At 48.9% G+C, this 7,839-nt stretch overlaps 1 long non-coding RNA gene across 1 annotated transcript; it reads left to right on the top strand.

The window, feature by feature from the left end:
- The first annotated feature begins 849 nt into the window (after positions 1–849).
- On the top strand, positions 850–7,639 carry LOC138101036 (uncharacterized). The gene is made up of 3 exons (XR_011147004.1): positions 850–1,613; positions 1,892–3,124; positions 7,403–7,639. It is a non-coding gene; the product is annotated as an uncharacterized lncRNA (long non-coding RNA).
- Positions 7,640–7,839: the final 200 nt, after the last annotated feature.

Consider the following 7,839-nt stretch of genomic DNA (forward strand, 5'->3'; position numbering starts at 1 on the left):
TGTAGAGGGATTCCTTATGGAACAAGGGCATATGATACCCCTGGAAAGATTGGACAACCCAGGGTTGCTGAGGAAAAGCCCCTGAACAGGCCCCTGACTGCAGGCAGCCCTGAGAGTCCTTGGCAAGGTATACAGCTGCCCAGTTCCCCCTCTGATTAGAGGCCATCTAGAGGGACTGGGCGTGAATCTTTGCAAAAGTAGATATAAGTTGGCATAGTTGAACACTAAGGGGAGAAGGATGCTTAATCGTATCGGGGTACGTGTCGTTTATGCGGCCAGCCCTCCGGACTCGGTCCCTAACACCTGTCCTCCTCCTGTCCCCCCGTGCCCCTTTTGTTGGACAAGTCTCAAATGGCAGCGCACATTCCCAAAGACTGTCTGCTTCCTTAAATCCACGGACCAGCTAGTGTTGTCACTCAACAGCTGAAATGAGCTTTCAGAGCCTAGAAACTAGCAGGAGTGACAAACAAAGGGATTTGAATCTGGAAATAGGTGAGTTCCACCCACGTGCTGCTGCTGATGCAGAGACTGGGGCTCAGGGCGTCTGCGCAGCCCTTCCCTTTGGCACTGATCCTGCACTAGAATGTTGTGTTGTTGCCAAACCGGGCCTCAAACCAGGAGAAGGTAAGGCCTGACCGTTTGCCCCTGAACCTGGCACACCCACAGTGTGTTATCTGGAGAGTGTGCCTCAGCTGGTGTCACTTGAGTTTCACCAGAGTTGCAAGTTGGCTCCTGCTCTGGGCAATTCTGAGCGACCATCGCATCAGTTCTGCACTAAACACCGTTTAGCCAGACCCAGAGATTTGGCCACACAGTGACTTCTGAACAGAAAATCCAGATGCAGGAAAAGTGCTTGGACCATGGACGGGCCTGGGTCTTTGTGGGTCACTGTCAATCCCGGCCCTTACAGTCTCTCCTCATCTTTCTTGTAGGTTCCCTTCAGGCACAGGAGCCCTTGCTCACTGGTGTTTTTGACTATTCTCTGTCAAGGAAATGAGTTGAATTTCCTTGTCAAATCTAGTAGGCTTTTATACTCGGGCTTCTCTGCTGTGGGATTCATACTCAGAGACTGGTGTTTGTGTCTGGACACTTCCAGAAGGTGGATGTTATCCCTGGATGTATAAAGAAAACGCCTATCCATCATCTCTTAGGCAATGAGACTGTGCAGGTGACTGGCATGGCAGCCTTTCCACCAGTTCACCGGTTGAGCTGGTGCCAAGGTGAGCCCAGTCTCTAAATTTCCCTTGCATGCCTCAAGGCGTGCATCGTAAGATTCGTGCTTGTTGGAAGGACAGGATTGAGCCGGTCTCCCGTGCAGTGAGTGTCAGGCGACGTTCTCTTTGCTGCACATTGGTGACTCCAGGGGGTTCTGGAGTAATACAGACATGCTGGCTAGAGAAGGCACAAAAGAGTGCTTTCCTTTCAAACACGGGAACTGGTGAAAAAGTGTGGTTTGTCTCTCACTGCCTGCGTTCCCTTCAACCCAGGGAGGCCGTATGGAGCCGATGACTTCCTGCCTGTGTTGACACGTGTGCTAGCCCAGTGTGATGAGCTGGAGACTGAAATCGAATACATGACAGAGCTGCTGGATCCATCCTTGCTGTGTAGAGAAGGTAATGGATTTTTTTATTTTTACTAGAACTGCCTGAAGGACCAGCGAGGGGATGTTCTTCCTCACAGCACAGTTGCTGTTCCCCTTGTTTGAATAAGAATGCTGTTAAGGGGAGTCCTAATGACAGGGATGTTGATAGTGTAGCAGGAGAATGTCCTCATCATTTGCACTGCTGGGTAGCTCGCAGAGCACAGGCCCAGCGGCCTAAAAATGTGCTGCTGTGCATTGCTTTAGGAGCAAATAGGTTGTAGTAGTTCTGATGTTACACCCTTCTTACAGATAACAGAAGTTTCCCAAGAACTCTCCTGGAACAGGGGAAGAAGAGAAAGCACACAGACTTTCAACGCAATACTCTAAAACCAGCAAGAGATTTAGTCTTGTCTATCAAATGTCAAAAATCACACCCATAATTATGGAATGCTAATGATATAATAATTATGCATAATTGTAACTATAGTTTAAAAGATACTTCAAAAAACACCCCTGACAGTTTACCTGCAATTGGCATCAAATATCTATTATCCATAGGAAGGAAAGCCCGGTGCCCCAGTGTGTCAGGTACAGAGGATGAGCTGTCCAGGGAATGAGCAGCAAATGCTTTCTGCACCTGCCCTCACCCTGGGACCAGCAACAACCCCAGGTAATGCAGCGTTTGGTGCTCGAGGCACGAGCTCTGGCGTGCCCCAGGTCAGAGAGAGTCCAGCTGCGTTACTTCTGCCTGTCGCAGAAGCAACTTCGGGATCAGGAAGAGAGCTGCTTGTTGGGCAAGCTAGCTGGCTTCTCGGCAGAGGGAACACAGCAGGAGCCGACGGGCTCGGCTCACGTTAGCTCGGAGACAAAGGAAAAGAGAGGCTGTTCAGGTCTGGCTTCTAACAGGTTTAATGCGATGGGATGATGATGAGGTCGGTCGGAGGGAAGGGATCGGATCGCTCCTTGGACCCTTGTCCTCAGTTTTATAGGGAATTTGAAAACCCCGGTGAAAGGGGAAAACAAGCAATGAGTTACAAGCCAGGGGGAGGATACAATTCAACAAGAACCACTGGGGTAAACCGAGAGGCGGGAGGTATAACAGAACCAGTGAACGACCGAGTAACCGAGAATTTTCCCGATCCGGGGGAGGTGGCTTGGACCCGGGCACAGCCCAGGGGGTGCAGCTTAGGCTTCTGAGCCGCCCCCTGAATCTGACTCTTCGGGGGACTCGATCCAGGGGAGGGGCTGGGATTGATTGGCACGCTGCCCCAGCCCTGCAGTGGGCTGGGTCACCCCAACACCCGGGTGTGAGCTGTGACGGTGAGGAGAGGGCAGCTCCTGCCGGGGGCTGTTTTAGGATGGGTTTCCTCAGCTCCCTTTTGCGTGGCGCTGCTGGAGGAGAGGGGCTCGTGGTGGGCTCCTGGGGGGTCTCTCACAGAAGGACGGTGGGAGCATCTCCCAGCGTCTTGGGGGAGCACTTGGATGTGGAGCATTGCTTAAAGGAGGTGCCAAGGGACGAACCTTTGTGCCAGGCAGCAGCAGGTGAGCCACGGTGTGGATTTGCAAGGGGGGGGGGGTGGGTGTCTTTCTCCTTTTCCCTTTTGATTTCATCTTGCCACACCTTCCCCAAGTGCCCCCAGAAAAAAGAGGGGTTACGAGGACAGAAGGAGTTTAAATTGAGGGAAGAAGCCCCATTGTCCCTGCTTTTTAAGGGTTTTAATTGAGGTAAAAATCGCCCTTTTCCCATCATTTGAGAGATTTGAGGAAAGCCCCTCTCTTTCTGATATTTCGGGGGATTAAATTGAAGGGGAGAACCCCTTTATTTGCCATTGTATTTGCTTAAATTGAGGTAAACACCCCCCGTTGCCTCAGTTCCAGGGGTTAAATTGAAAGAAACTCCAGCTTTTCCAGCATTTGAAGGGTTTAGATGGGGGCGTGCCGCTGCATTTGAGGGCGCTTCTGGCTGTGCCCTGGCACCGAATGTCTTGCGTGGGAGCACTCCCGGCCCCTGGGGAATTTCTGAGGAGGAATGGCAATTTGGGGGCTGGGCTGCCGACAGGGACCGACGGAGCCGCGCCGGTCCGAGCCGTGCGGAGCCGAGGCGAGCGCAGGCGGGAGGCGAGGCACGGAGCCGCGCCGCTCCCGGCCGTCCCGCCCGCTCCGTGCCGTCCGTGCGCGGGGCTCGGGCGCCGCCGGGTGCCCCTCGGCCCGGTGCCTCGCTTTTGTCCGGTGAGGGAATGCTTAGACATTCAAGGTTGTTGGAGAAATCCAAACTGTGGCACCGAAGCAACAGCGGACGCGTTTCTCCAGAGAGCTGCGGCAGCGGTTCCATCTCTGGCCTCTGGTTGCAGACTCAGCGCTGCGCTCGCTGCTGTCAGACGGGGGCAGTGGAGGAGTGGTTTGTGAGGCTTCAGTGAGAAATTTTCTTAGTTTCAGTGCAAAGCTGAGCTCGCCCAGAGGAAAGGGTGTCGCTTTGTACAGTTTAGGACAGGGGGACTGGAAGACCAGTCACTAAGTCTTGAAATAACAGGATCTGTATCAGCACGCCTGCGTTTCGTGGTAATCACTTGTAACTGGTAGATGGTTCAGAGGTTCAAGACAGCTTATCTGCTGTGTTGAACGGCGTGTTTTGTTATCTTTTGATGTGTAGGATGGTGCTAGGTTTGGATGGCTTTATCTAAGTTTCAGCTGGCACTGGGAGCGCTGTATAGAAGTATTTTACACACCTTTTTGGTCAATGGTTAGTCTTTTCTTTGTGCTGCAAAAATAAGGTTTCTAGTATGGCTTAACTTATAATGCAATCATTTACCAAATTGATGTCGGTGCTGTGGATTACTTTTTATCTTTCTGATTTTTGTCAGCGAATCCATTTTGTTGTTACAATAGGCTTGTAAGGTCTGGGGTTTTTGTGTCAGGTAGAACTGGACTTGTATGGATCAGAATCGAGACAACCATTGAAGCTTTTTCTTGCTGAAACTTCTCTTTTTCATTCACTTGCCACTCTAACACTTTCAGCGATACAATCATCATGTGGCACCAGCCCAGATAACCATACAAAATTAGTCATACAGTGTTTGTCTTTCTTTTTACTACCAGTGCTTGTAATTCTTCGGCTGGTACACTTCCTAGTCTTTCTTTTATCACTTGTGCTCTTGTTTCAACATTTCGAGCTATTGCCCTGTATTTCTATAACTGCAGGAGTATTCATTATAACCAATTTTGCTGTAGGGTGCGATATCACTGGGGTTGGCTTTGCCTTTGGTATTTAAATTTCGTCTTTGCGAGCAGGCAGAGCTTGGGGGGTTGAGGGACAAAGGGAACTGGTTTAATCTCTCCCTCAGGCAGGAGGAGTTTCTGTGGTCTATCTCTTTCTTTAGCAGTGTTAATGTGTATCTCCTGAAGTGGTTCTCTTGATTGCCACACGTACACACAGAGGTAATTCACATATAGGAACAGAGTTTTCAAAAGGGAAGTTAAAGCATCTGAGCGAACTCTGTGGCTATCGCAGGAAAATCCAGGAACATTTCTTTTTGGTGGGGAGTAGGTAGAGCATCTGCTTTTGTAGTTACAGTTTGATTCACTGGTTATCAGTTTTCAGGAGTTTCACCTTCGAGAGGGATTTTGGTGTTTTGCTGAAGGCAGCCACTCCTACAAACTGCCCTTTATTTATGTGTAAATGCATTTGGGACGGTTGTAGCGACAGGGTTTTGTGTTAGGATTCGGTTTTGAGAATCAATTTTTAAACACTGGCTTCTGCTTGCCTCTTTGATTAGTCAAACAGAAGAGTTGTAAGTAGAATGCGTTCTAAATATAGTGCTTCTTAATGATATCTCAACAGATTTTAGCCGTGTAAGAGATAACACTTTTTATTAGAGTTAGTTTCACCAATTCTAATTTTATTTTTCTAAAACTTCAGTTTAGTTTTTGGCTTTTGTAGGAGTACAAGGGGCAATCAGAAGCTGTTGAAATGCAGGAATGTGGGGAAGCTGGCTCATGGGTCATCTAGCCCTTAGGATGTGTGGCCTTTGCTTGCTGTAAAGGAGTGTTAGGTTGATGGGTTGGTTGATTTTAGTTTTTTTGTGAGGTGTTTGAATTGCTGCTTTCCCCCCCTACCACTCGGAAAGCAGGTTTTGGCACTTGGAAACTCAAAATAGTTGTTACCTGTTTGTATTTCATATTTATGTAATCACAAAAAGCAAGGAAAGAGTCAATGTGACTGGTTCCCACTATTGCAATGTGAAGGTTTTTGAAAGGCTGGTGTATTTATGTTCTATTTCTCCACTCCAAGCTTGGCTTTTTCCCTCCTTTTCCAGTGTCTGCTGCATTGGGTGTCCCAAGGAAGGCTGGATTCCTCAGCAGCAGTCTTAGGAATTGGTGCTAATTCTGCTTTTTCTGAAGGTGTATCCAAGTATGCTACCAAAATGGCTGTTTTCTCCGCTGGAAAGCTTTCCCTCTATGACATCAGTGCATGCACGTGTTTTAATCATGTAGCCAGATGTGCTAAGAATTGTACTTTCAACGCAAACACCTGCAGTAGGTTTCTGTTTGGTTTGTGTCTGTGAGAGGTGGGATTTGTGCTGGAGAGGTGCTCTTGAGTACAAAGGACGGAGTAAATCCGCTCCCTGGATGTGCAGTGAAGGACTGACTTGCAGGGAAGGGGAGCATTTATAAACCGCATCAATATTTCCCTGAAATTCTGGGTACTTGGAGTTGGCTTGGGCCTGTCAGGGTGAGCCATAAGCAACCCGAGCAAGCCCCTGAACCCTCAATGGATGTTTGAAACACTTCCACAGAAAGCCAAAGCAGTAACGATTCCAGAGGAGAAGTTATAGGTGATTGCTTATGATCGGTGGGGAATTTCCTTGGGAATTACTAACCTTGGACATACAGCATTTTGGAGGTGGAATTTCAGTTTCAGCCACAGGCACCTGGATGAGAAGGAGAGTTCTTTGCCAGAGGAAGGGGAGTGTTCTTTTGCTAGTTAGTGCTATTAGTGAAGTGATCAGAACAAAAGAATGACTTCTTTTGGGATAGGCTTATTTATTATATGGATGATAAGCAAGTAAGAAGAATGAACTACATGGATAAGAAGCAGTAACAGAAATCAAGGTAGAAAGGCAATGCATCAAATCATTATTATGTGTTACAGTAGCGATTAGGAAGGGATACAAGAGCAGTTACCCTAAAACGTTCCTGTCATCCTGGTCTGAACTTCAGCTGGGGAGTCCCATTGCAGAGAAAGAGCAGAGAACCCCTCCTGGTAACCCTTATGGGAATGATCCAGACTTGCTCCAAGTTGGTCTCACTTTGATATTGTTTCTTGTACAAGGGTATGTGATCACATGTTTTGCTTTTCTTTTTTGTGACCTGGGGCTCTGTCACACCCGTCCACTGGCCAGGAGTCCAGGTACATTGAGCGCGCAGCTCCTGTTTTCCTAAAATTGCAAATCTGGGTTTGAAAAGACATATGTCTTTGGAAGTTAACATAGGGTTCAACTTGAGTTGATGTAGTGATTGACTTAGGTTCAGCTTAAAAAAGGCCCTACCGACATTTTATTGTATCTAATCCCTGCTTTCCCCTGCGTTTTAGTTCTTGCCTCTCTGTTTCACAGGTCTGTACATCGTAGAACACTTACCTATGTGCTGTCTGGGTTTGAGCTGCCCTGCCCCGGCACGTAGGGTCACGGTTAAGTAGAAGAGTTACAAAACTTAGTGGTTCATCTCTTTTCTATGGGTTTTTGGGTAGAAGACTTATGGGCCCAGTGTGGGAATAACTCCTAGCCCTCGGCGGCTCGTTGGCTGCCTCACGTTGTCTCGCAGGTCCCCGAGGCCGCCTCGGATCTCTGCGGTCACCGACGCTACCGATTTTCCCAGAGCGCCCCGTTCGGCGTCGAGGAGCGGCATCCAGAAGCTGCGTCGAAGCATCTTCATGGCTGGAATGTTTTGAGTCAGGGCTGCAGTCAGGGTGTAAGCTGAAGGCTGTGTGACTGTGTGTGTGTGTGACTGTCTGTGTCTGTCTGCCTGCGAGAAGAGTGCGTGTGTGGAATGCTTCTAACCTTGTGGGTGTGAGTTTTGCCTTTCAGGCTTTTCAGCTACTTTTTAAACTTAGAGTAAAAACCACCCAGCTCTGCTGTCTGGGGTTTTTTTCCCTCCCAGCTGGTTTTTTTATCTGGGCCCCGGCCGCTCTGTGAGGTGACGTTCATCGCCAGGGGTTGGGTGCTGACCGTGCCGGGGCTGGGCATTTGTCAGGCGCGATG

The sequence above is a fragment of the Aphelocoma coerulescens genome, unplaced genomic scaffold (genome assembly GCF_041296385.1).
Source record: "Aphelocoma coerulescens isolate FSJ_1873_10779 unplaced genomic scaffold, UR_Acoe_1.0 HiC_scaffold_184, whole genome shotgun sequence".
In the NCBI taxonomy this organism is placed as follows: domain Eukaryota; kingdom Metazoa; phylum Chordata; class Aves; order Passeriformes; family Corvidae; genus Aphelocoma; species Aphelocoma coerulescens.